Source organism: Sapajus apella, unplaced genomic scaffold (assembly GCF_009761245.1).
Source record: "Sapajus apella isolate SASKATOON/1434 unplaced genomic scaffold, GSC_monkey_1.0 scaffold6, whole genome shotgun sequence".
Taxonomy (NCBI): Eukaryota; Metazoa; Chordata; class Mammalia; order Primates; family Cebidae; genus Sapajus; species Sapajus apella.
This window is the reverse complement of record NW_022436946.1, coordinates 77790467-77818370: the sequence shown is the minus strand read 5'-3', so window position 1 is coordinate 77818370 and position 27904 is coordinate 77790467. Positions and strand designations below refer to the sequence as shown.

Sequence of the window (27904 nt, the reverse complement as noted above, 5' to 3'; positions counted from 1 at the left end):
ACAACACAGAATCTTTGTATGGTGGACATAGAGAAGAAAAGTTTATATTATCTTGGGTCAAAGAAGATAAAAAGAAGAATAAATAAATAATATTTCCTTATACCAGATTTAAGTTTTCCATATGAAAATTTAGAACACTAGAATTTTATAATTTGTCACACATGGGAACAGGGAAGAAAATTGGTGGTAAAAGACAAAATATTTTTCTTGAAATGTATCCATTTTTAGCTATGAAAAATATTACCACAGAATAGGAAAGGATTAAAACCAATGATTTCTCCTTCCCCCACTTTTAGAATGAACACAGATAAATATATACAGGCAACTATTCGGAGCATACACTTACAGATTTAAAAATTAGTCGAATTTAAATTGAAAACATCTGATGGCCTATTAAGCAATTTAAATGCCTTAATTGTAGCTTTTTATTTATAAATCTTCATGCTAATTTTCATTCCAAGAAAACATTTTTTAACAGCTTTATTGAGATAAAATTTATATACCATATAATCCAACCATTCAAAGTACATATTTCAGTGCTTGCTGTATAGTCACATTGTTGACTGTGACATTATGGTTGATGTCCTGACATCACCAGAATGTCAGGACATTTTTGTTCCCCTTGAAAGAATTCCTGTGTCTATTGGCTGTCAGTACCCATCTTCTCCCTGTCCCATTCCATCAGCAACCTCTCATCTACTTGGTGTCTCTATGGACTTGCCTATTCTGGATATTTCATATAAATAGAATCACACAATATATGGTCTTTTGTGACTGATTTTGTTCATTTAGCATAATGTTTTCAAGATTTTATCCATGTTTTAGTATGTATCAGAACTTCATTCCTTCTTAGGGCTGAAAATATTCCATTGTATAGATGTACCACATTTTCTTTATTCATTAATCAGTTGACCATTTGGATTGTTTGCACTTTTTGGCTGTTACGAATCATGCTACTATGAACATTGATGTACAGGTGTCTGTTTGAGTTTGTTTTCAAATTTTGGAGTACATGCCTAGGAGTGGCATTACTGGGTTATTGGTAATTCTGTTTAACTTTCACAACAGCTCCACTTTTTACATTCCCACCAGCAATGTACAAACGTATCAATTTCTCTGTATTTCTCCTTGCCAACATTTACTATTTCTGGGTTTTTGTGTTTGTTTGTTTGTTTGTTTTTTATTCCCATCCTAAAGGGTGTGAAGTGGTATTTCATTGTGGCTTTGACTTACACTTCCCTAGTGCCTGATGATATGCAGCATCTTTTCATGTGCTTTTTGGTCATTTGAATATTTTCTTTAAAGAAGTATCTATTCAAATCCTTTGCCTATTTGTAACTGGGTTGCCTGTCTTTTTATTACTGAGTTCTATGAGTTCTTTATGTATTCTGAATATAAACCTCTCATCAGATATGTGATTTCCACATATTATTCCTGTGCTGTGGGTTGTCTTTTCACTTTCTTAATGACATCCTCTGCAGCACAAACTTTTACCCAAAAAAATTGTACATAGTTTAATTTACCTTTTTTTGGTCACCTTTGCTTTTGGTGTCATATCTAAAAAACTATTATCTAACCCAAAGTCACAAAGATTTACTCCTATGTTATCTTGTAAGAGTTAGATTGGTCTTACATGAGACTGATGATCTTGTAAGTTAACTATGTACCTCACATACAGTGTGAGGTAGAGATCAAGCTTCAATCTTTGTGTGTGGATATGGAGGTGTCCCAGCAACATTTGTTGAAAAGACTATTCTTGCCCAATTACTGTATTGTGTTGATCCAAGTAACACTTTATATCTTAAATAATTTGCATGGTTTGAAAGTAAAATTAAAAAGTATTATATCAGATGCTTTACTGAGGCTCAAACATACAAAGGTTATTTATTTATACATATCAAATAAGTTTGTGACTTCAACACAATGCTATGCCTAGCATCAGTAGATACACAGTAAAATGTTGATATAAATGAATGAACACACAAAACTGTTTGATTAATTTTTGTTTTCAAAAATCAAGTTATGTATCTCTACCTTCCTTTTGCTTTGTAGTTTTACTTACAGATTACAAAATTTTGAGATTTCATAATACAGGACACTAGTAAATTTACTAAATGTTTTTTGATGTCTATTTACTTCTTGATAAAAGCTGTTAATGTAAAGAAACTTGTTTAGAAGACTACATATATTGAAAAAGCATCTGGCTAAGTGGTCCAGTTTACCTAGAACCTTTTTTTTTTTTTTCTTTTTTAACATTTCCCATCAGTGCTATCTCTCAAACTAACCAATCTTCTGGCAACAACACATGACATACAAAATGCTTCATGAACTTACTTAAGAAAAGTTAGTAATTACTTAAGAGAAGTGATATAAACGTGAGGATCATAATAATTAACACCCATTACTGAACAACATTGTACATGTACATCTGGTTAAGCCAATAGCCTAGAGTGGCAAAATTAGTATGCTGTGGCACCTGTATTAAAACCCAGACTTGACTCCAAAAACAATGCTGCTGGCATCTGTATTGTGTCCTCTGAAGATAGTAGGGATTGTACTAAATTCCCCTATGAAGACCTAACACAAGTATCTCTAGTTAAGTAAACAGGATCTGTATTTGTAATGGTAACACTGAGGAGGTCGAGGGGCACATAAGATTCCCCCATCTCAAAATGAGTGCCCTACCCAATACGTTACTACAAGTGTACATACAACTGTACAGAGCGTAACAGAATGTGAAGCATGACAGCATTCGTCATTTGTTCTTTTATTCATTCAGCAAATATTTAGAGTACAGGTTATGAACTAGACATTATCGTAGGCATTGAAGATACATCGATAAACAAGACAATGTTCTTGCAATCATGTACCTTCTTGAAAGTGGATAGACTCAGATAAGAAATACAGGTATCTAAAAATAAAATAAGATCATTTTTGGTGGTAAAAAAGCTATGAAGAAAATTCAAAATGATGATTAAATAAAGAGCTATGAGAGGAGAGGGGCCACTTTGGCTCAGAGAGTCAGCAAAGGTCTCTATGTGAAAGTAATATTTGGACCCAGACCAAAAACATGAGAAGGAGTGGGCTATGTCAAGATCTGGGAGAAGAGAGTTCTAGGTAGAGGGAACAGCAAGTGAAAACCCATGGACGTGAGAATGAGCCTAGCTGTTTGTTGGAGGAAGAGATAGAGATAGCCGATGGAACCCAGTAGATGAGGGTGAGAGTGGAACACAGTAGATGAGGATGAAGTATGGACAACAGGCTGAGGTTGGATCATGTGAACTTTTGTCCATCACAATAAGGAGTTTGGTTATTAAACTAATCACTCTGGGTAAACATTAGAGAATTTTAAGCAAAAAATAACATTGCCAGTGAATATGGTGAGAAGTGATTCAAGATATATTTTACAGGTAGAACCAGGAGAGCTTGTTGAAGTACCAGATATACAGGTGAGAAAGAGAAAGAGTTAGATTCATGAAGCCAGGTACTTAAATTGTAAAACATAACTCATACTTCTATTTTTGCAAAATAGAAATTGCAAATTTCCTAACATAACTAAAATTAAAAGAAAAACTCTGTTTCCTCTCCTCCTCTTCTTCTCCATCTCACCCCCACAGAGAATTTTATCATCATCACATCAGTTTCTGCATTCCAATAATTTTGGTCACACCATGCCTGCACTGTGAATGATACATAGTTTATTGTACCAATGTGCTATGCACAGGAAAAAAGAGATAGTTATTCTTGTTCCAAGAAAAAAAAATCCAACTATTTTGTCATATTCACCAAAGTGCTTTTCGCTTAAGTTATTGAGTGTGTCCCTTGTGGCAAACGTGTCTGGGGTTACTTGCACCATCCATAGCCCCTTCTCTGAAAACTCCTGATATGGTTTGGCTCTGTGTCCGGTCCCTACCCAGATCTCACTTTGAATTGTAGTAATCCCCATGTGTTGTGAGAGGGACCCGGTGGGAGGTAATTATATCATGGGGGCGGTTTTTCCCATGCTGTTCTCATGATAGTGAATAAATCTCATGAGGTCTGACGGTTTTATGAAGGGGAGTTCCCCTACAGAAGATCTCTTGCCTGCCACCACATACGAAGTCCCTCTGCTTTTCCTTTGTCTTCCACCATGATTGTGAGGCCTCCCCAGCCATGTGCAACTGTGAATCCATTAAACCGCTTTCCTTTATAAATTACCTGGTCTCCAGTATGTCTTTATTAGCAGCATGAGAACAGATGAATACAACTATCCTTACCTGTAATCTCACCCAAGGAATCAGCCCAGACATTCATGTTTGTACCATGGATGTAATTTTATTCCCTACTCCCAACACACATGTGATTGGAGCAGGATTGCCAGCTGGTTTATTAGTAGATAAAAGGGTTGATAGAGCAAAGACAAAGAGAGCCCACTAGAGTTAGGTTCTGGAACTGACAGGTCATGGAGAGAGAACTTGAAACCGTACCACACTAAGACAAAGCCAAGTACATGCTGCAGTTATGGGGAAAAGAAACTGTAGCAGGTCAGGAGACGGGAAAGACCAGACCAGTATAAAGGCATATAGTGGAAGACCAAGAAACAGAAACAAGAGAGCATGCAGACTTAGAATTCAACAATCTAATGGTTTGGGTGGGTGTTTTGCAACCAGAAGTCCTGGCGAAAACAATCCCCTAACCTATTTAACATATAATGCCATTTACAAATACCTGACTTTAGCTCAACCTTTATTAGGAATAAATCTAAAGCCTGGCTATAGTGGGCCACTGGTGAATATTGTTGACCAACTGACCTATCTTCCATTCAATGAAACAAAGATTCTGTCTCAGAGTATGAATCTTCCAAGAGAACTTGAGACCGTCAAGGTCATTAAACCCTGTGACTCATGGAAAGGGAGGGAGTTTAAAAATCGTATGTCCTCTTTCCAAAAATCCCTAACTGGTATTCCATGACACTTAAAAAAAACTTTCATCATTGAAACTACAAGAAAAGTCATCTTTTTCTGGCCAATATTGTTTGGACTATCACTAATTTTCTAGCTGAGATTAGATTATGTATGGTGATAAGATGAAGTATATGAAAGTTACATTATCAATTGTGCTATATTGTGGGACCAAAACAAAAAGAAAATGTGAAGGTCTGTCGCTGGAAATGTGTGGGAACCTGATAAGAAAGAGGAAGTCTGGAATGTGACAAAATCTATGGATAAATATAACTAAGTGTAGCAAAACTCAAATCATACATATTCTGGGCACTAAAAGATCTAAAATAGAAACAAAAACAAAATGATACATTTTTAACTGTATATTCACACACATACTATATCCCTATGTATATATACCCTATACATATGTGTATACAAATACAGAAAGAAAAGGACAGGGGAAGACACACCAGCTGACAATAACTGTGATTACTTCTGCAAAAGCTACTAGGGAACATGACTGGTCAAGGGGGACTTGGGCTTCATCTGTAATGTCTGAATTTTTGGACATGAAATACATCATTAAACACACTTATTAGTTATTTAGAAAAATATTAAACAAGAATGAAAAAAGAAAAATCTGTGTAAGAAACTGTGCTAATGTGAAAATAGTTGCAAAACGTAGGGATGTGATGTTATCCAATTTGCCAACTTGTGAACCTTTGAAAGTCATGGCTAAAGCTTACAAATTCATGCTACCAAATTCTGACACAAAACTTTAACAAGTCTTTACCATCAGCTGTTTTGCTGAAATGAGAAGTAATAAGATTTATCTAAATACTGCCCAATGGCATAATTAGAGAATTCGAGATTCCCTTAGAGTTCAGTTCTCAACAAAAGGTGAATAGTCCTGAGCTCTTTCTCACCCAACCTTGCTAAAATCTGAAAAGCTGTCTCTTTCAGGAAGCTGGTAAAAGATTAGCTGAAGCAGTACTGCTGATAAGGAGCTTCCAACCCTTAAAGTCTGAGGTGCCTCTATGACAAAAAATTAGCTGTGGACAAATAGGAAACAATAAATGACAGGTGGCCTGTTCTAAGAATCGCTGATAAAGCACAACCTAAGATTGATATATGAAATAGTTGTCCGTCTTGTCATTAATTGCCCCATTGAAACCACCCTAAGTTATTCAACACATAATTGAAATTTCTAACATCGAACCAAAAACCACCTCAACCATCTATCAGAATACTAATCACACTTTTAAAACATTACTTTCAAAAAAGAAGAATGAGAAATTCACTTGCTTGTGTGTTAGATATGTCAAACCTTTTCAAAATCATGACCTAACCTAAAATGTTCTAGAAGCACAAGGTAAAATTATATTTATTTCCATGTGCCTTACAGACATCCTCCTTGCCTTGTTGAAGGTATTCAGAAGGAAAATTTGAGAGATCATTTTGGTACTAAAATGAAAGGTCCCTCTTTAAAAAAAAAAAAAAAAAATATATATATATATATATATATATATATATATGTTAGGAAAATCTTCAAAATGTCTAAGAGAAAGACTAGAAGGGAGATTTCCCTTGCAATATTTTTCTTCTGTTTTTTGAGAGAAAAAAACACAAATAAATGTGTCAAGATATCAGTTTAAAAGCATTCTTTTTTTCCCTCTGTGTTTCTGTGCACATTACTGAATACTGTAAGCAGGGTGTGTGAACTTCAAATTGATTTTTGACAAATAACTACAGATTTGCACACATTTATTCATTCTTTTACAGTGCCCTGTGGGTCCAATACATTCATTTGCACTGTGGCTAGAGACAGTCTAGGAGAGATGCTGCAGGCCCCAAAGCAAGTGGGGCTAATTGGACTATGTGCGAATTGAACCCATGACCTTGGCCTCCACTAGACTGTAATCAAAAGAATTAGTTACCAACAAATAACTGCTCAGATAACAGCAATATTCAAGAATAACAATAAGATGAACAGTACTTCAGAAAACAAAATTTAAAGTATGTTATTGATAACCTGGATAGCAAATAGTGGAGCAAAAAATAAATACCTGCTTTCCCGTCATGTCCAAAATACTTTAGTTGTTGTTAAACCTCAGGTAACTTTGGGTGAAATAATTTTGAATGTATATTTTATGCTTCCTCCTCCTCCTCTTCCTCCTCCTCCTCCTCCTCCTCCTCCTCCTTCTTCTTCTTCTTCTTTTTGAGACAGAGTTTCCCTCGGTTGCCCAGCCTAGAGTGCAGTGGCACAATCTCAGCTCACTGCAGCCTCTGCCTCCAAGACTCAAGCGATTGTTCTACCTCAGCCTCCTGAGTAGCTGGGATTACAGGCATGCACCACTACACTCAGCTAATTTGTATATTTTTGGTAGAGACAGGTTTTCACCATTTTGCCAAGACCGGTCGTGAACTCCTGGCCTCAAGTGATCCTCCCGCCTCAGCCTCCCAAAGTGCTGGGATTACAGACATGAGCCACTACACCCAGCCTCAAATGTGTATTTTAAACCTAAAGTTTTTCTTATGTGTGTGTTAAACAAGTATTTATCAATTCAAAAGGTAATCTGTATTGGTATTTTTAATTTAAAAAATTTTTCCACCACCATTATATACAGTTCCCTATTTTGTTTAATGAAGGGATATATAAGCTTTCTAATGGTGCCTTCAGAAATTTCTAAAATGTAAATACTGATTTGATTGGTCTTTAAGATGTGTTTAACTGTGAGGCTATTTAACGAAGTGTGGATGTGATTTGTCATCCAGTATTAAGTTCTTAGTCATGGATTTTTGTGTTTAAAAAAAAATAAGAGGGAAACTGCAGTTTTCATTACAGATTCCTTGATTTGTAAGCTCTCCAAATGATGAGTTCTAGTAAACTCTGATTTTGCCTGTGGATAGTAGATCTCGAGCATTTATCTCAGGCTTTAATTTGCTAAAGCTGTGCACATATGTAAAAAAATAGATTGTTTTAGGGGAGATGTAGGTGTAGAATTATTGCTTATGTCATTTCTTAAGCAGTTATGCTCTAGATTAATGCTTAAAAGAAGGCTAGTTGTTTGCACAAAAAGTTGGTGATTCCCTCCCCCAAATAGTAATAAAATTACTTCTGTTGAGTATACTTTTTATGTCATCATAAAAGCTGAACAAAATCCCTTTGTTTCTATTTATTTAAAAAATGCTTTTCTATATGTACCCTTGATAACAGATTTTGAAGGAACCTTGTGAGATGATAAAGCATTTGAATGATACAGTAGATGTAAAAAAAAAAATCAGTTTAAAAGAACATTTGCTTTTACATTAAATGTTTATTTGAAATCAAATGATTTTGTATATAAAGTTCAATAATATAAAAACAGTAATCTATCAAAATCAGTATATAAGACTGTTAGGAGTTTGTCACTATGAGAATAATAATAAGCTATTGATTGGAAAGGATTGAGTAATAAGCGAAAGTAAAAACAAGTTAGTAACTAATTAACTAGGAAGCTAGTTACTAGCTTCTGTACCTGTATCTGCTATAGAAAAAAATAAAAGCAACCACAATGTTCAACACAAGCTACCAGCAGCATTAGGCTCCATAAACAGCTCTCTGTAGGTCCCAGGTGAAGGGAGGAGCCAGACAAACCCAAAGTGAGGAACTTCAATGGTTAATTTTATGGACTGATTTGGCTAGGTCAAAGTACCCAGTACTTGGTCAAACATCAATCTGAAGGCTCCTGTGAAGGTATTTTAGGGACGTTATTATCATTTAAACAGTGGACTTAGAATAAAGCAGATCAACCCTCATAATATGGGTGGGCCTACTCCATTTAGGCGAAGGCCTTAAAAGAAAACAGACTGATTGTCTAGGGAGGAAGAAGGAATTTTGCCTGTAGTCTACTTTCAGTCTCAAACTGCAGCATGAACTGGGACTGTAGGGGTTGAGAGGCAGACGAAGGGAGACCTGTCAGATGCTATACTTCGGGCAAGAAATGATAGTGACTATAGTCCTTAGGTGGTAGACATGCAATTCCATCAATTCATGGGCAGCAGAATTCCAAATTGGAGCTGCATCTCTTTGGAAATACTGAAGCCTGAAGGTTGCAGCTGATTATAGCATAGAGAGATGACCAAGCCTTATGCAGGGATCCAACTAAGTATTCTCACAAGTTCCTGAGGTAGGCAGGTAGAAGAATCAACCAGCGACTTTGCAATTACAGTGACTACGTTTATAATTATGGTCATGTGCCACATAACAGTGTTACAGTAGATGGCCAACTGTATATATGACTGTGGTCCCATAAGATTATAATGGACCTGAAAAACTATCACCCAGTGACGTCATAGTGAAACCACCTTTGCAAGATTGTAACTGAGGAGATTATGACAGTGAAAGAGATCAGACCTAACTGACTCTATCTTGCTGCTAAAACTGTCTTTGTTCATTCCTGAGAGTAGGCTGAACTAACTTGGGGAAGGAATTCAGTTCATGGTTTGACTCTGAAACAAAATTAATAACAGTCCTTTTCTGAAAAGACCCCGTTCTTGCCTGGGGTCCAGTCTGCCTTTGCAGGATTAACAAGTTACAAAATTGGAAAATGCAGTTTGGGGGGTCACACAATCTCTGGCACCAAGAGTCTGAACCTCCCCAAATTGATCCTGGGGATAACATCACTATTGTAAGACCTAAGATTAGTGCTTGAGATATGTTGCAGACCCTGCACTCAGTGGATCAGCTGACACCATTCAGACCAGTAATCTAGACCAACCAGTTCTGCCATCTCACCAAGGAGCAGAAGATTTTTAAAAAACCTAACTTCAACCCCCTATGATTCCATCTCCAACCTGACCAATCATCGCTCCCCACTTCCCAAGTCATTACCCGCCAAATTGTCTTTAAAAACTCTGATTCCTGAATGCTTGGGGTGACTGATTTGAGTGCTAATAAAACTCCAGTCCCCTGCACAGCAGCTCTGCGTGAATTACTCTTTCTCCATTGCAATTCCCCTGTCTTTATAAATCAGTTCTGTCTAGGCAGCAGGAAAGGTGAACCCACTGGGCAGTTACAATAACCATTGTGGCATTGTAGCACAACACATTACTCACAAGCTTGTGATGATGCTGGTATAAACAAATCTTGTGCTGCCAGTCCTTTTTTTTTTTTTTTTTTTTTTTTTTTTTGAGACAGTGTCTCCCTCTGTCACCCAGGCTGGAGTGCAGTGGTGCAATCTGGCTCATTGCAGCCTCCACCTCCTGGGTTCAAACGATTCTTCTGCCTCAGACTTCCAAGTAGCTAGGACTACAGGTGCGCGCTACCGTGCCCCACTAATTTTTGTATTTTTAGTAGAGATGGGATTTCACCATATTAACAAGGCTGGTCTTGAATTCCTGACCTAGTGATCCACCCACCTTAGCTTCCCAAAGTGCTGGGATTACACGCGTGAGCCATCACTCCCAGCCACTCCTAGTCTTATTAAAGCATAACACAATTATGTGCAGTATAACTTTGTTACTAGTTTATGTATTTCCTACATTATGCTTTTTATTGTTATTTTAAAGTGTACTCCATTTACACACACACACACACACACACACACACACATATACATATATATTTATATAGCGTATATATTTTAAAGTTTGTGTACCATCAGGGATGAGGTTGAAAAAAAATGTTAACCGTAAAACAACCTCAGGCAGTTTCTTCAGGATGTATCCCAGAGGGAGACATTGTTATCACAGGAGACGACAGCTCAGTGCATGCTATTGCTCCTGAAGACATTATGGGAGACATATAGAGGTGAAAGACAGTGATATTGATGATCCTGACCCTATGTAGGCTTTGGCTAATGTGTGACTCTGTGTCTTCATTTTTAATTTTAAAAAAGTGTCAAAAGTAAAAAATTCAAAAATTTTTAACGTAGAAAAAGGTTTACAAGATAAGGATATAAAGAAAGAAAATGTTTTTGTACAGCTCTACAGTGTGTTTTTGTTTAAGCTAAGGATTATTACAACAGTCAAAAGTTAAAAAATAAGAAGTTTATAAAGCAATAAAATTACAGTAAGCTAAGATTAACTTATTATTGAAGAAAGACAATTTTGTTAATAAATTTAGTGTCACCTAAGTGTACAGCATTTATAGAGTCTAGAGTAGCAAACAGTAACATCCTATGTGTTCACATTCATTCACCACTCACCCACTCAGCCATCCAGAGCAACTGCCAGTCCTGCAAGCTCCATTCATGGTAAGAGTGTACTTTTTTATCTTTGTTTTTTTTTTCCCCCCGAGTCTCATTATGTTGCCCAGGCTGGAATAGAGAGCAGTGGTGAGATCTTGGCTCAGTGCAACCTCCACCTCTTGGGTTCAAGCAATTCTCCTGCCTCAGCCTCCCAAGTAGCTGGGATTACAGCCAACTGCCACAACATCTGGCTAATTTTTGTATTTTTAGTAGAGATAGGGTTTCACTATGTTGGCCAGGCTGGTCTCAAACTCCTGACCTCAAGTGATCCTCCTGCCTCAGCCTCTCAAAGTGCTGAGATTACAGGCATGAGCCACCACACCCAGCCCATTTTTTATCTTTTACACCTTATTTTTATTGTACTTTTTATATGTTTAGATACACAATTACATACCATTGTGTTACAATTGCCTACAGTATTCAGTAGCGTAACATACTGTACAGGTTTGTAGACTACACGTAATAGGCTATACCTATAGCCAAGGCATGTAGTAGGCTACACCATCTAGGTTTGTCTAAGTACACTCTATGATGTTCACACAAGGAAGTTGCCTAACAAATGCATTTCTCAGAATGTATTCATGTCATTAAGCGACGCATGACTGTGCAGCTAAATAAACCTGGGAAGTTCTGGTTTCATGATTATAAGAAGAGAATGCAGAACCAGAAGGGACACCGTTTGCTCCATTCTAGAAAAAGGGAGCAATGGCTTTTCTAGTCTGTCTCAAGAATTATCCTCAATAGACAAAACCCTGGCTATGTTTTCATGTTCAGTCTGCCTCCTTGACATATACCTTCTTACAACACAGGTGAATGATCAGATTTTGTTGGCATTGTGGGCCATGAGGATCACCCAAATTAGTCCTCTTATGCTGATTCTATGCTCAATTAATAACAAGTATAATGTCATTTCCCATGGAGATTTTCCTATAAGAAGCAAATTCCCATACTAACAACCATAAACATTGTTTCTTCTTCTTTCTTCTTTTGTAAAATTTTGGGGTGCAGGCATGGTGGCTCATACCTGTAATCCTACCACTTTGTGGGGGCTGAACCAGGAGGATCACTTGAGCCCAAAAGTTTGAGATCAGCTTGGGCAATATAGGAGATTCCGTCTTTACAAAAAAAATTTAAAAATTAGCCCGGCATGGTGACACAAGCCTGCATTCTCATCTACTCAGGAAGCTGAAGCAGAGGGATCACTTGAGCTCAGGAAGTCGAGGCTTCAGTGAGCCATGTTCAATGCCACTGCACTCCAGCCTGGGTGACAGAGCAAGACCTCGTCTCAAAACAATTTTTAGAATAAATTTTATTGTGCATATTTAAGGTATACAGCATGATGTTATGAGATACATATGTATAGTAAAATGGTTACTATAATGAAACAAATTAACATATCCATCATCTCACATAGTTACTCACCTTTCCCTCCTATGGCAAGAACAGCTGTAATCTACTCATTTAGCAGAAATATTGAATACAATACACTATTATTAAATATAGTCCTTGGGCTACATATTAGACCTTTAGACTTGTTCAGCCTACATATCTGCTACTATCTATTAAGAACTTTAAATCTACATCTCCCAATTTTCTCCCCTCCACCTGTGCCTACTAACCACTATTTTTGTCTCAATTTCCATATATTTGACCATTTTGTTTTTTTTAAGATTCCGCATATAAGTGAAATCATGCAATATTTTTCCTTTGGTGTCTTGTTTGTTTCACTTAGCATAATATTTGCCAGGTCCATCCATGTTGTGGGAAGTGGCAAGATCTCCTCCTTTTTTAAGGGTGAATACTATTCTGTCATATACACATATATCACAGTTTCTTTATCCATTCATCTGCTGACAGACACCTAGGTTGTTTTCATATCTTGGCTATCATGAATAATGCTGCAATGAACACGGGAGTGTAGACATCTTTAAGAGGTAGTGATTTTATTTCCTTTGTGTATGCCCCAGAAGAGACATTGCTAGACCATGTGGTAATTCCATTTTCTATTTCTTTAGGAACATCCATATGGTTTTCCATAATGGTTGCACCAATTTACATTCCAACCAACAGTGTACAGAAGTTCCCTTTTCTCCACACCCTGGCCAACACTTGTTATCTCTTGGCTTTTTGTTAATAGCTATCCTAACAAATGTGAGATAATATCTCATAGTGATTTTGCTTTGGATTTCCTTGATGATTAGCGATGTTGAGTACCTTTTCATAGATCTGTTGGCCATTTTTGTGTCCCCTTTGGAGAAATGTCTATTCAGGTACTTTGCCCATTTTTAAATTAGGTTATATGTTTTCTTGCTTTTGAGTTGCACAAGCTCTTTCTACATTTTGGATAATAACCCTGTATCAAATATGTGGTTTGCAAATATTTTTTCCCAATTTACAGATTGTGTTTTCATTTTGTTGACTGTTTACTTTGCTGTGCAACTTTTTAGTTTAATGTAGTCTAATTTATTTATTTTTACTTTTATAGCCTAAGTTTTTTGTGTGATATCCAAGAAATCAATGCCAAGGTCAATGTCAAGGAGATTTTTCCCTGTTTTCTTCTAGAGTTTATGGTTTTAGGTCTTACATTTAGGTTATTTATTTCATTTTGAGTTAAAATTATAAACTTTAAAATTTGCTTAACACTTTGGGAGGCCAAGACATAAGGATCACTTGAACTCAAGAGTTCAAGACCAGCCTGGGCAACAGAGTGAAATCTTGTCTCTACTAAAAATAAATAATAATTTAAAAAAACTAGTCAGATGTCATGGTGCATGCCTATAGTCCCAGACTTGGGAGGCTGAAGTGAGAGGATCTCTGGAGCCCTGGAGATCACTGCTGCAGTGAGCTATGAACATGCCACTATACTCCAGCCTGGGCAACAGAACAAGTTCCTGTCTCAAAAAAAAATTGCTAGAGTTATACATTTCATTGTAAATTAATAAGTTGGTTCAAAGTTCATTTACAGTGATACAATGAGTATAACATACAAATTAACCCTCCTGAATCTGAATGCTCAGAAAATTTCAGGTTTCTGTGTCTTAATAACTGACAAGAGAACAGAAGTTTATTGGAAAGAATTCAGGGGAAAAACTGAATGAATGACATGTGCAAAGCCACAGATCCAGGAAAGAGAGTGTCATGTCCACACAATCATTTAAAACAAATGAAGCAGAGACTGATCATTTGAGCAATGTTGGGAAATAAGTCTGAAAAGGCCAGTTCAAGTCAGATCATCGCATGAATGCCTTGAGAAGACATTTAGATTTTCCTCCAAGGCCAAGGTGATTGCAGTCTATTTGTAAAGAGAAGAGTAAAATCGTCAGATCTATTTTAGAAAAATATCTCTGGTGATGATGTGGAAGATGGATTAGAGCAACTAGATGAACTGGGATGAGTTAGGAGGAGTCTCAGTGGGAAATTATAGACCTGAAAAAAGGGGAGTAGATACCGATTATGGAGAGTCAAGGAGATCACATAAAACAAACCATATACAGGTGTTTAATGGAGAAGCATGGATAGATTTAGCTTAGTCAAATAATTGGAGAGCAGTATCATTAACTAAGATAGGAAATGGAGAAGGAAAAATAGATTTTGTTGTTGATTTTTTGTGGGGGGAGGATATATTGAATTTGGTTTTGAACATCTTGATTTTGAAATGACTATGAGTCATCCAAGGAGAGACATCCAGAAGATAATGGAAACTGTAAATCTATACTTCAGGAGAGCCATATGGGCATAAGCTATAACTTTGGGATTTGCTGTAAATGATGGGCAAAGTTATAGAAAGTGATGACTTAGAATTTTGCAGTGATGTGGGGGATTCAGGGAATGAGGTAATAAGAAGAGTAAGAATAAAATTTTGGGTTGGGCATGCTGGCTCACACCTGTAATCCGAGCAGTTTGTGAGGCCAAGGTGGTAAGGAATTCAAGACAAGCCTGGCCAACATAGTGAAATCCCATCTCTACCAAAAAATACAAAAATTAGCTGGGCATGGCAGTGCATGCCTATAATCCCAGCTACTCAGGAGGCTGAGGCAGGAGAATCACTTGAACCTGGAGTCAGAGGTTCCAGTGAGCTGAGATCACACCACTGCACTTCAGGTTGGGTGACAGAGAGAGACCCCGTCTCAAAAAAACAAAAAGAATAAAATTCTGAGGACCTGCATATATAAGGTGTTAACAGAATGAGAATAGCCATTCAAAGATTTTAAAAAGTAATCAGAGATGTGGGAGAAGAGTGAAGTAGGTACAATGTTATAAAAGCCAATGGAAGCAAATGTTTTAGGACGAAGAGAGAAGTCAATATTCCCAAATGCTCCCTAGGGGACTAAGAGAATGAGGACCGAAAAGAAGCTGCTCCATTTACAAGTGAAGTCATTCGTTATCTTTTCCAGAACCATTTCATTAAAGTGGTGGGACAGAAGTAAGATTGTGAAGACAATAAGTGAGAACAACTCTTTCAAGAAGTTCGGCAGTTAGGAGGAGAAAGAAAATGGCAATATGAGAAGGAGGCAGGATCAAGGGAAGAGGCCCAGATTGAAGACCTTGAGTCTTTATCTTCTCCCTAATCTCACAATCCAACAGCAAATATGTCCCACTGATATTTCATTCAAATTATTTTCACAACTCACCCTTCCTCCCTTTTCTTCACTTGCTCAAGTGCTATCAAGACTTCTTTGTCTCAGACCTTTTTCCATCTTCCCAATGACTCTCTCTGCTTCTTTTGCTCTTCATTCCAAGCCATCCTCCATCCTGCTGCCAGACTAATTTTCTAGAACACCAGTTACCTCATCTCATTAAGTTGCTCAAAAAAACTTCTGGAGTTCCTCATTCACTCTTATTCCCTCTTGAGCCTGACATCTGACTGAACCAAGATTGGTTCTCCCTAGACATCCCATAACCATCTTGTTCCATGCTTTAGCCAAGATGGACTTCTTACTGTCCAAGCCATCAAGCATGCTCTCCCTTCTGACTGATAAACCATCTGCCTTTTCTCAGGTAATTAACCTTGCCTGACCTTCAAAAATCAACTCCCAAGCCTTCTATAGAAAAGGGGGAGGGGGAGGAAGTAAGAATAATTACTAAACAATTTTATCTATTTTACCTTACTGATGGGCTAGAAAGAAGTGAAAAGGGAAACAAGAAGGGAAAACTGGTTAAGAAAATAAATAATAATGTCTATATTAACATAGAAATTAATAAACGTATAATATTGAATCTAGTATCACTCTTGACCAATCAGTCACATACTTTTGATAGTGAAGTTCTGTTTACTTCAGACACTAATATCTACTTTATACAGGATAACGACTCCTGTATTAAGGTTTCTAACCTACTACTGAATATCAGAACAATGCTAATTGATGGGTTTTGGACCCAGCTTTGCAATTAGATGGCTATGGAAAAATACCTGGGGAGCTATTTGAAATCACACACACTCTGGGAGATTCTGTTTTCACCTCCTTCAAAGGCTATGCCCTCTAGCTAAGAATCCCTGCTGCCTTGTGAGTCTTCTCACTGGTGAGAGTGGGCCACTGTCCTCAGATTCAGGTTTGAGAGCCACTGCAGGGTATGTTGGGTGGCAAAAAGCAGAACAGTTACAAATTTGAGGTTGGTTATTCCTGTGAAGAAGAAAACACGAAACACTGGAGTAATTAATTGAGTGACTTCAGTTCCTCAGAATATAAAGAATAGACCCAGGAAAGTATTAAATGTTACACAAGGAGACTTTTTTCCTCCCTAAATAGTCACAAAAGAATTTTTAAAACATGTAACAAATGTAATATCAAAGTAAAAATAAATCAGCCAACCAGACGGTCTCCAATCTGTTGGGTGATATATTTAGCATATTTTATAATTAAATGAGTTGACTTTTAAAGTGGTTCTGAAAATACAACTACTTAATTTATCTAATAAGACTGTATGGCACTCTATATATTATCCATTGTTAGCTGTACCCATGCTGCTATGTCTTGTAGAGAGACTGCTGCTTTTTCCTGCTACATTTTATTAATAGTTTCGGTGACATTGACATTATTTTATTGGGGCAGTATTTTTTTTCACTCTGTTCATGAACATCAAACAATCCCAAGCTATTTTGATAACTAGCACCCTTGACCGGTGCTATTGCTGTTTACTCATAGCGATGATAACCAGTGCTTATTTAGCATCATGAAGTTTAATGACTTTGTATTTCCTTCTATTAACAAAACTCACAGAACTCTAAAATAAGTAGGCCCATAGCTCTGATGAAAAATCCTAAAGTTCCAGAACTTCAAATTTTATCTTAGAATTTTAAAATCAGTGGGGCTTGGGCCACTACCTACTCCATGGGTTCTCCCTTATAGTGAGCATCAGAATCTCTTGGAGAGCTTGTTAAGTACACAGATTCCCAGGCTGGGAGCTTTTGATAAAGCTCAGAGACCTGCATTTAAACAAGAACTCAAGATGGTCCCTGAGCTTCAGTTTGAAAATTACTGACCAACACCCTCACTTAAATATAATGAAACTGAACCCCAGACAGGGTAAGTGTCTTACTCAAGGTCACTTAGCTAGATAATGACAATCAAGTGTAGAACTGATATAGCCTAATCCTTAGTTCTGTGCCCTTCCCATGCTTACACCCTTACTGTCTAGAGTTCCCTTCTGGGTTCCTACAACATGGGAAGTCACCTCTCTATTTCTCTTGTGACAAGCAGTTCACAGACAGTGTTCTATAGATGCCACAGACAGAAGGAAGGAAGCACCATGTGAATAATAGGAGAAAGGCTGTCAAGGCTGTTACCTTCATCTTCCTGAATTTCAGTTTCTTGTCTGTGTGCAAGCACAAATGGATTATTAGAGCAAAATACCAAGAGCTTGTGGGATGGAAAAAGATTACTATAAGATGGCAAGTTTACTCACTCCCTTAACATGACTAAAATAATTTTTAAAATAAAATAAAATAAAAATGTGTTCCTAATAACAAAATCTCAGAAAAGCTACACTCTGAATTTACTTTTTCTTTCTGAATTTCAGTTTCTTGTCTATAAAAAGGTACGCTAAACCTACATACTAGGCAGAATCATCTTGAGTACAGCAGTACCACAGGAAAAGTGCTTCATACAATCCTAGAACATGGTATGTACTCAATACATGCTATAATTTTTAGAAGCATTATCATATGGTGGAAGGGCCAGGCTAAATACAATTACATACATACCAAAGAAGAATTATTGATACCTCCCAACCCTAGAGTGCCACAGAAATTACAAAACATGGCAGCTAGATGACATAAGAAACATTTACAAGCTTAAGGAGAACACCTGTGTACAGTAACATGGATGAATCTAATGGAGTATAATATTGAGAAAAAGAAGCAAGACACGGTAACAGAAATACTATGATTCCATTTATAAAAGTTAAAGACAGGCAAAACTAAACTATATTGCTTGGGAATGCACAGTTAGGCAGCAAAACTGTAAAGGAAAGCCAGGAATTAATTAACAAAAGCGCCAGGGTAGTGGTTCCCTCTAAAGGGTACCAAGGAGTTTGCCAGGTGGAAAGGCACATGAGTGCCTACGAGGGTGCTAGCCATGTTTAACTTCTTGACCTAGGTGGCGGTTAAACGGCTTTTGCCTTTAGAATAGTGTGCAAATTTTTTGTTGTTTTGTGCATTTCTATTATATATACTGTATTTCACAACAAAGTTTTAAAAAGATTTAAAAGACACATTTGGTAGATAAAGCTGAAAGGAGTTACTTGACACTCCTATTACAGATATTTGGTTGTCCTTCCATGTGGACTACTAAGATAATAGAATTCAGCTGCACAATGGGTCTGTGTAAATATCCATTTGTGTTCTGACACAGAGGACTCATGCCCTGGAGCCGCTGTGATGTTTAATTGGAAGGCATTTGATCAGAGGTTGCCAGGATCCATTAGACACTAAATATATCATCAACCTAATTACATATGACTTACTAGTTCAGTGCTGATTATATCGAAAATCATCAGAGTCTTAAAAATAGTCATGTTTGTTTTTCCCAACAATGTTTTCAACCATGGTTTCTATGGTTCCAACCACATATGGAGAAATAATATATGTCCTCATAAGGAGAAGAGTGAGTTCTGAGTTTTAAAAAAGGCAAAGGTTGTCATTTTGCCACTTTGAGAATATCCCTTGATCTAGTTTGATCTATGTAAGCTTCACCTAGCGACTAAATTGAAACTCTAACCAATATATTAAAGGATGGAAATATAGTCAATGACTGTGGTTTATCGTTCCATGATTATAATTGACTAGCGGTATTTTGACACCTAGATAAGACTGCTTTGGTGTGTCTAGGTGTATTGCATTATTTAAATGATATAATATTAGAAACTTAAAAACAATTTGGTATCAGAGTTGGTGACTGAGTTTGAGTTTGGTATTCGGCTGTTTCCATGCAACTGAATTGTTAAAAAGCTTACAATTTCCTGTGATTTTTCTGAAGCAAGAAAAGGGACCTAACATTAATATGCTTCTTTTAGATTAGATTTACTTTAATGACATATGCAAACAAGAGAGTATAGTTTATATGTATAGTTTAAAGAATTATGATAAAACAAACACCCACTTACCCAGCACACAGCTTAAGAAGTAGGAACATAACCAAAATTTTGATTTCCCTTTCTTTCCCATAAGAGGCAAACGCTACCCTGAATTTTGTGACTATCATTCCATGCTTTTCTTTGCAGCTTTACCACATGGGTGGTACATATAATTATGCATATTGTTTAGTTTACCTGTTTTTAAGCTTTGTATAAATGAAATCATGTGGTAGTATTCTTCAATAACTTTTCTTAATTCATTATTGTACTTTTGAGATTTACCATGTCAACAAGTGTATCTCTACTCCGTTCATTTTAAATGCTGTATATTCAATATATCCTGACAGCAGTCAGACCATGTGTATCATATACTTTCAGGGAGCTGCCAATATTTCTTTAACAATTACCATTTCCATGCACACCAACCTTTCACCTGCCAATGCCTCAATTTTTTGCCTGATGGCTTTCTCTGGCCCTCAGTAGCTACTCAGTCTGAACACACAGCAGGCTGAAAATACCAAGGAATTAATGTTTCTCTGAAGCAGTTCTCAACCAATAACTGGGATAAACTGGAGGTAAGTGATGTAAGCTGTCCCCCAGGGTTCCCCAGCAGGATCAAACTCCAATTGCCCACAGTGATAATGTGATAACACACCTTTATTTGTTTGCTTCCCTTCTGTTTAACTACCCCATTATCTACTGGTGTTCCTTGGGAACACATTCCAAACAAAACTCTCCACTCATTGCCTCAGGTCTGTCTCTGGAGGGACACAAACTAAGACAGCAGGGAAATTAAACTTAAGAACCTCTAAACACCTGATTCTGCTGTGCCTCTAAGATAATGTAACCATGCTCCAGATTTCTTCAGAGGTGCCGGAGAGGTAAGCTCCTCTCAAAATCCAAAATAGGAAACAGAAATAAGAGTCCTCTGCCTGTTCTGCCCTCACTTAGCACATGCAAAATTGAAACACATCTTTCCTGAATCTCTTCCTTTTCTCTCCTTCCCAGAAAATAAACAAGCTTTTCTTTAACTTTCCCTACATCCTATCTTCCTTCCTTTCTGGAAAGCAAGCTTTCTAAGTTCACTACCACAGACTAAGTGGCATCCTTTCTCTACTACAGGAGACCTCTATGTTCTAGGTCATCCAGGCTAAGCTCTGGGTATGTTAAGTAGGAAAGATTATGGAATTGATAAAATTCTCTCTCAAAACTTGTATACATTTATTTTTTAATTTCAGAAACTATCATTTTTTATCTTTTATTCTTTCTGAAACATCCATTTCCCTGGTAGAATTTAGACAATAAATAAAAAATACAGAGATGAAAAAAGGAAACAAAAGGCAAATAAAGAACACAAAATGTCAGGACCTGTTCATAGAAAAATGGCCAATTTCAAACAGTTCTCCCAAGATTCAAAGAAACTAAAGGCAAGTCAGCCTTCTTTAAAAAAAAAAAAAAAAAAAGATCCTGAAAGAATAGGAGATGAAAAGGTCCGTGGAGCTCAGAGATGAATAGATGCATAAAATGGAATTATTACAGAGGTGAAATTCTCATTAGAGTCAACAAAAGGTAAGACATAGATATGGATAAAAATACAGTCTAGAACAAAAAGAATAACACAAAATGAATTGAGAAAGAACAGAGATAAAATGATAATAAAGGAGTTGGTATATATGGATATTAAACCAATAACCACTGTCATGGAAGAAAAGAATACATAGAATGGGAAAAATTCAAATACATAATTGAATATAATTTTCTTGAAACAAAATCTCAAATCTATAGATTACAAAGAGAAAGCTTAGCCAATACCCTGAAAATTTTGATGAGGGATAATAAGTAAGATATTTTAAAAATGGACTTAGGGCAGCAGGTTGTAAGAAGTTACATGGCAGGAAATAAGGAGCACATGAACCAAGTCTACAAAATGAGAAAGGATAAGAGGAAATGACCTGAAGAGGTATTTAAGATCTTGGCGTTTAGTAAGCCCACCCTGGTGTGATTGTTAAGAGGCCAGCGCTGTAAACTGCCTAGATTTAGATCCCATCCCTGCCCTTTGTTACCTGTGTGGCTAAAACAAGTTATTTTGCCTCTCTGTGCCCCAATTTTCTTAATTTTAAAATGGGCATGATATTAGCCACCCACATAACAAAGTGACTATGAAGATTGAGAATTACATTTAGTCCTCTTTAAAAAATGCCTTGCCATATTGAGCACTATGAATTATTATTAAGTTCAGCAAAGCTTGGTGATTCTCTGAAGGTGAGAAAGAGACAGGGAAGACATAGATGATTCCTAGGTTTTAGGATGTGACAATCATAGTACCGTTCACTGTAGAGAGAACACAGAACAAAGAGAATACAGAAGAAACTGTTTTGTTTTTTAAATTCCCAATCGATATAGTTTGGCTGTATTCCCAACCAAATCTCATCTTGAACTGTCGGCTCCATAATCCCCATGGGTAGTGGGAGGGACCAGGTGGAGATAATTGAATCATCACCATGTGTAGTCGGGGGGGGGGGGGACTAGGTGGAGATAATTGAATCACCAGTTGGAGATAATAGAAACCAGGGCGGTTTCCCCCATCCTGTTCTCGTGATAGTGAATTAGTTCTCATGATATCTGGTGGTTTTATAAGGGGCTCTCCACCATGCTCTGCCCTTCTCCTTGCTGCCACCATCTGAAAAAGGACGTGTTTGCTTCCCCTTCTGCCATGATTTAAGTTTTCTGAGGCCTCGCAGCCATACTGAATTGTGAGTCCATTAAACCTCTTTCCTTTATAAATTATTCCATCTTGGGTATGTCTTTATTAGCAGTGTGAGAATGGACTAATACATCAATTATAGAGGATTCATTTTAAACATGTTAATATTGACATATCTTTGAGAAGACAGGTAGGAGAGATCCTGTGGGCACCTAGAGATCACCTAGGGCTGAAGGCAGGTGTAGATGGCTTTAATGTGAGTGCAGAAGCCAGGAATGTGGATAAGACCTCCTTTGTGATGTACACAATGAAAGAAGAAAAAGGGTGAGAACTGAACCTGTGGAACTAAGACCTGTGACAAAGGACCAGTGGAAAAATAAGAAGGGGAGGATAAATGATGAATCAAAGACACAGGACAGGCTGGGCACAGTGGCTCATGCCTGTAATCTCAGCACTTTGGGTGGCCAAGGTGGGTGGATCACTTGAGTTCAGAAATTCAAGACCAAGCTCAGCTTTGGCAACATGGAGAGACCCCATGGGGGGAAATATATATATAAAATATAGTTGTATGTAAAAATATCTATTTATATACATATATAAAACAAGTACATTGAAGAGGCTGTGCAGGAGCACAGATGAACAGGTTGGCCTTTGTCAAAAGAAGCACATTTCTACCACTGAGAGAAAACCATAAGGGTGACTGTGAAAGCAGGTAAATGTGTAGACTCTAGTTGGTAAAGGTAAAAGAGCTCTCCCCTGGTGCTTCAGTCTCATCTATAAGGTAAAAGCAAAGCCATCTGTGGCTACATATGGAAACTCTGTGTACCAGTGAAGATTAGGAATAATGATAGAAGGATGACCAGAGGTGATCCCCTCCCCCACAAAAAATTGTAATTACATATTGAGGGCCCAGCAGACATTGAATGAAGACTATAAACTCAAGTCAAAAAATTTTTCTGCATTTTTTTCCAGCAGCTTTTCCACTGTCCTGAAACAAGATAGAGAATCTAAGGTAAGATACGGCATGAAAAATGTTTGACATGGCCACTTTTGCCATAGAACGAAGAAGAAAATAATTAAATGTAGTCCATTTCAAGAGTTACCACAAGTGTAGTGTTGGCTTATAAGACAGAATACCTGGACGCGGTTTCATGTGTGCCTATTGTTTGCTGAAAGGATTTTAATCCTATAATAAAATCTCTCAAAACGTGCCATGGAAAGTATTTCCTAGAATTCTTAAAAACTAATGAGAAGGAAGCTTGAATATGCTGATTAACACAGAAGCTAGTTACTGGAAAAGAAAAGCAAGGTTGAAAGATATTGTTTAATATCCTTTCAGCTACTCTAAAAGATTATATAACTGAATATAGAACAAGCTATATAAAGTACAAGGGCTAGTCAAAGAAACATCAGGCTAATACCTGAGTTTTCATACACAGTACAAGTCTAAAATATTTTTTACCCCCAACCTGAATATGGCTTAAACTTTTCATACAATGTCCTACTGGCCTAATATACATTTTAGAATTAATTATTGCAAGTAGTTCATGTAGATAAATGCATTTTTATTTAACTTTAAGTAGTTTGTTTCATTGTTTTGAGTATAAATAAGCTATCTCATCAATGACCACTTCAAAGATACGGTTTATTAAATATCTTAATCATTATTCATAAAGCATTATAGGATTATCAGTAAAGTTCCCTAATAGATAGTACTATTATTTTCACTCTTTCCAAGGAGTCAGTTGTCAATATAAAATATATGTTTAGAGAATGGGTCAGTAAAGCAGCAATTTGAAGGATAATGAAGAATATTTGAATGACTGAAGGATAATGAATCAAACTGAGGGAAATGAAGTGAGAATGAAATAATGTCAATAATTAATATAAGAATAGTAAGGAGCATTTTATAAATAAACTCTTAAAAGCAAACTATTCACAATAAACAAGATTTGAACAATGAGTCTGTGAGGAGCTGCTACCGAACTTTAAGTTGCTCAAACATACTAACTGTGGAAGAGCAGTACAAATGACAAGTAGGCTTCCCACCAAGCAAAACTAGAAAATCAAAATTTGTTTCCAGCAGTAGCACATCTTCAAGTCCTTCCTTTTTACTTCCTTCTTTGACATTCTTTGTCAAAACAAAACAGATCTACTTAAAAGGTCAAAGGCCACTGGAGAAATAGTTTATGTTCAGAAAACACAGGTGTCCTGTGTCTTAAAGAGAAATACAGGTCTTGAAATGAGACAGACTGTGAAAATAATGAATTAGTTAGAATTCATAGGGAAGGAACTTCATTCCTTAACACTTATCATGGTATTGTTTCTGTGGTGTATTATTACTTCAGTAACTTCTTCCTGTAACGATCTAGGTTACATGTAGGTATATATTTATCACAATAATCTGATGGCTGTCTAATAACTAGTCACATGCATGACATCTCTACTTTATAATAGTAGGAGAAACTTACTCTAATCTGACTAAAGTAAAATATGATACATATGCCTTTTTAATTCTGCAATAACCCATTTATCTTTACTATTAAGTTAGATTTTTAAAGTTACCAAGACGTGTTTTACTGAAATATATGCAATCAGTACTTTGTCAGTTCTTTACTACTATGATCTGAAAAAGTTGCAATACAAAGAGAGTAAGGATTACAATTATACTTGAAGATGAGCATACTAAAAATCTATGATATGTTTGAAAACCTAGCAAATAGGTGAGTCATACTTTCGTTACTTTACTTGCTGCCTAGCAAACTAAACTGGGTGCCTAAAATTCCCTTTCTGTTTATTTTCAACTTCAATTATATAGGCACAGTATTTAAATTATTTAGCCTCTATTGTTCTAGGTACTTAGATTTTTCTGCATCACAATTCTCCAGTTTCCATTGTATTATTTCCTGTTATAAGATTATTCAAAGGAGTTTTTTTTTTTTATTGTTTTTCAAAGGGAGGCAGACTGACCAGTCATGACTGGGGTTATTTCACAAAGCTAGTTCCTTCCTGTATACAAATTCACACACGCACCCATATTCACACAAATGCTGGCCCTAGGTAAGAAAATAAGGTTGGCAAGCATTTGAAGTCTTCAGACCATTCTTTCTCTGCCCCTCCTTTGGGGAGCACCACCTCCCCTTCAATTATTCTGCATCCTGTATTTTCTCCTCTTCCTTACAAAGAGCCTGGTATCAGTCGCAGCTCCTGACACTCCTGAGTTACATGGCCTACTTCTGAGGCACACATAGACTTGGTAGCAAAGTGAAGGGAAGGGAAGCAGCAGACCTGTCTCTCAGCTGGTAGCTGCAACCTTTCTGGCACACCAGTGCCTCTCCTTCTTACAAGTTACATCCTGTCTGTAGACAGACTGGCCCAACAACAAGGTTGTATCTATTGAGGTTAAACTTGCCCAGAACAGTGTTTGTCAGAGCAGAGAGGCAGAAAGAGTGAAAAACAGGAAGGTGAGTTCTCAAAAGAGTTAAAATCTACCCTTAAAAATTCTACATATGCTCAGTCAAGTAAATCCTTATGATTTTTTTAACTGATATTTTGTCCTGGAAGATAATGATATTAACATATTCTAGAAAAGAAAAAGCTTGATTCAGCAAAACCTCATTGAGAGATATATGATTAAATGTTGATAACAATACATTTTTTAGGTTATTTCATATACAAGTTTAATGAAGTTCTAAATATATAGAATGACTGAATATACATTTTAAGAAAACATGAAATAGGTGACTGGGTACAACTGAAAAAGAGGCATCCAAATATTTTAGATTGTTCGTTTCTTATATACTTGATTTTATGTATGAGAGTGTTTGTCATTCTGATTCAGAATGAAACGACTTTGAATGGTATTTGTGGAATCACATTGTTTCTAGCCTGAGAAATAATTTATTATGGAAAAGTTGAAAAGTTGCTCTAATTTGCTAATATTTCAAAGCATCATTTATTTTTGCAGGGAAAGAACCAGAAAAAATCAGTTCCAAACTTAAAATATCAATACTCATAGTTTAGCATTTAAAAATTAATAACTACATGGAGTTACCAGTGATATTTTTAAAATTTATATTTTTGCTATGTGTACTGTTTAAACAAAGTCATAAGTTTACCAAAGTGGGCTAACAGCCTTCATTCCAAAATGTCCCAAAATAATTTCTGAACCACATGACAGATGTTTGATGCAGATAACTAAATTTTCTGTTATGTTTGTTTATAGTTAATAGTAAAACCAACAGAGAGTGCTAGACTTTAGACAAGCATATCTTAGAAATATAAACTTACGTGAAACTAGACAGAAATATCATCTCAAAGTACTTTTTTCTCTTAAACAACCAAACAGAAAAAAACAAAGATCAGAGATGAAAGGAAAAAAAAATATATTGAGCGACATTACATGTCAGCCAGACACTGGGATAGATGCTTTATATACCTTAGGTCATTTAATGTTTTAGTTAAGTAGAAGATGTTTTAAAGTTGTGAAGGTATTTAACTAGTTTTTCATTTTCTAAGTCAGCACAGCTTTTGACTCACCTGTTCACAATGCAAAGATTATTTGTTCTACCCTATGTTTCTGTTGCACAACTTTTTCTTGCTTTTAAAAGTCATTTATTGAATCATCATCTGCCTCAGGTTTGATATGGTATAGCCTCTAAAAGACTGGTTTAGTACTTCAGCTCGCCTTTCAAAATATTTACAGTGCAGGCCTTCAGTGTTCCAGGTATCTAATGAGTCATTTTCCTCTTCCCAGTCTACCAAGCAGGATCTCAAAGCCTCCTTTATCTTTCTGGGTGGATACAGAGTCATTAAACTTAAATATGTCCTTTGCCAATAGACTTGAGGGTTGGGTTTAGTTATTAACTTGGTGAGTCTCCACCCAGCTAACTATTCTAGGAAATTATTTGGTGAGTCAGGCATTTTTGTATTCACATTGCAGCAGCCAGTCATCTGCCCTAAGTGCTGCCGCTGAAGACTGAATGTCCTGGAATGTTTGCTATCACATCTCCATTATGACAAAAGCATTGTGCAGAACAGATGAAAAAATGCATTGTCAATGGAGTCTTTTATATTTGTTTTCCTTTAAGCAACATTGCCTTGTTATAAAAGATCAATAAATATTTGTTCATTTCAATTTTGATGAGTCTGTGAGCTGTTACCATCAAGCATAGAGCAGCATCCTACTTTGGGATTGAGAAAGTGGGAATTCTAAAGTGAAAGTCTATGTTGATTAAACAAAACTAAAAACTGAGCCACTCCTCCCACATCTGGTAGAGAAATTGTGACCACATGCCCACTCTGCACTAAGAGGAAAGACCAGACTCACTGGTTCACTGGTATGTTTTCCTTATTGTAGACTGTGGTATGACAATGCCAAGTAATAAAATTTCCATGACATCCCTCTCTTGAGTTGATCCAAAGAACTTGGAGGGGAAAAGGAAGGGAGAAGATGTGAGGAGACACAGCAAGTTAAG

At 36.7% G+C, this 27904-nt stretch overlaps 1 long non-coding RNA gene across 1 annotated transcript; it reads right to left on the bottom strand.

Moving 5' to 3' along the window:
- Positions 1-6669: 6669 nt before the first annotated feature.
- Positions 6670-27485, bottom strand: LOC116549766. The gene is made up of 2 exons (XR_004268052.1): positions 26967-27485; positions 6670-6836 (listed from the first exon to the last, which is right to left on the bottom strand). It is a non-coding gene; the product is annotated as an uncharacterized LOC116549766 (long non-coding RNA).
- Between the last annotated feature and the right edge of the window lie 419 nt (positions 27486-27904).